The following is a 2010-nucleotide window of genomic DNA, read 5'->3' as shown; positions in this document are numbered from 1 at the left end:
GTGCTATAACAGTAGATCCTTATTCATTGTCTTTTTTAAAATTAATTCATTTATTCTAAATGGAGGATAATTACAGTATTTTGATGATTTTTGCCATACATCAGCATGAATCAGCCACGGGTATACATGTTCCCCCCATCCTGAACCCCCACCCACCTCCCTAGTTATAGGGTGTATATGTCAATCCCAATCTTCCAATTTATCCCTCCCCTGTGTTTCCTCATTTCACATGCTAGCAAGATTATGCTCAAAATCCTTTAAGCTAGGCTTCAGCAATACGTGAACCAAGAACTTCCAGATGGGCCCACCCGAGCACCCCGGGAGCCGGTGGGCGGCGGCCCTCGCCGGGGACCCTCCAGCAGGCCCAGGGGGACAAAAGTGGCTCTAAATCCAGCATGTGTGTACTGAGGCAAGTTAATGGATTTAATATGAAGCACAGAAGCAGATAATGCCAAAGAGCAAGCAGTAATTGGTACACATTTAGTGAGTGGGGCGGCCTTTCCTTCTCCCACTGCTGCTGAGATGGCGGAAATTAGTCGAATTCAGTATGAAATGGAATACACCGAAGGTATTAGTTAGCGAATGAGGGTCCCGGAAAAATTAAAGGTAGCACCACCAAATGCTGACCTGGAACAAGGATTTCAAGAAGGAGTTTCAAACGCTAGTGTGATTATGCAAGTTCCGGAGAGAATTGTGGTAGCAGGAAATAATGAAGACATTCCATTTTCAAGACCAGCAGATCTTGACCTTATACAGTGAACTCCCTTTAAGCCTCTGGCTCTAAAAACACCACCTCGTGTGCTTACACTGAGTGAAAGGCCGCTAGATTTTCTGGATTTAGAAAGACCTGCTCCAACCCCTCAAAATGAGGAAATCCGTGCAGTTGGCAGGCTAAAAAGAGAACGCTCTATGAGTGAAAATGCTATTCGCCAAACTGGACAGCTGGTCAAAACTGACTCCATACCTATGTTGCGTGGTGGGTCTGCTGCTGCCACTTCTAATCCTCATCATGACAACGTCAGGTATGGCATTTCAAATATAGACGCAATGATTGAAGGAACTTCAGAAGACATGACAGTTGTAGATGCAGCTTCATTAAGATGACAGATAATCAAACTAAATAGATGTCTACAACTTCTGGAAGAGGAGAACAAAGAACGGGCTAAACGAGAAATGGTCATGTATTCAATTACTGTAGCATTCTGGCTGCTTAATAGCTGGCTCTGGTTTCGCCTCTAGAGGTAACCTCAGCTCTCAGAAATATTGTCTCAACAGCTGGAAATATAAAGAATTTGCAAACTTAAAAAAAAAAAGAACTTCCAGATGTACAAGCTGGATTTAGAAAAGGAGGAACCAGAGATCAAATTGCCAAGATCTGTCACATCATAGAAAAAGCAAGGGAATTCCAAAAAGCATCTACTTCTACTTCAGAAGGCTTTGACTACTCTAAAACCTTTGACTGTGTGGATCACAAAAAACTGTGGAAAATTCTTGAAGAGATGGGAATAACAGACCACCTTACCTGCCTCCTGAGAAACCTGTATGCAGTCAAGAAGCAGCAGTTAGAACCGGACCTGGGACAATGGACTGATTCCAAATTGGGAAAGGAGTACCTCAAGGCTCTATATTGTCATCTTGCTTATTTAACTTATATGCAGAGTACATCATGTGAAATGCTGGGCTGGATGCAGCACAAGCCAGAGTAAAGATTGCTAGGAAAAATATCAACAACCTCATATATACAGATAATAGCACTTTAATGTCAGGAAGCGAAGAAGAACTAAAGAGGCAAATAGATGGGGAAAAAGTGGAAATAGTGACAGATTTTATTTTCTTGGGCTCCAAAATCACTGCAGACGGTGACTACAGCCATGAAATTAAAAGACTCTTGCTCCTTGGAAGAAAAGCTATGACAAACCTAGACAGTGTATTAAAAAGCAGAGGTATCACTTAGCCAACAAAGGTCCTTATAGTCAAGGTTATGTTCTTTCCAGTAGTCATGTATGGATG

General features: G+C 42.3%; 1 pseudogene; it reads left to right on the top strand.

The window, feature by feature from the left end:
• Positions 1 to 308: 308 nt before the first annotated feature.
• Positions 309 to 1282, top strand: LOC122422735 (annotated as a pseudogene).
• The last annotated feature ends 728 nt before the right edge of the window (positions 1283 to 2010 follow it).

The sequence above is a fragment of the Cervus canadensis genome, chromosome 20 (genome assembly GCF_019320065.1).
Source record: "Cervus canadensis isolate Bull #8, Minnesota chromosome 20, ASM1932006v1, whole genome shotgun sequence".
Lineage (NCBI taxonomy): Eukaryota > Metazoa > Chordata > Mammalia > Artiodactyla > Cervidae > Cervus > Cervus canadensis.
Note: the sequence above shows the minus strand (reverse complement) of the source record. Positions and strands in the feature narration are given on the sequence as shown.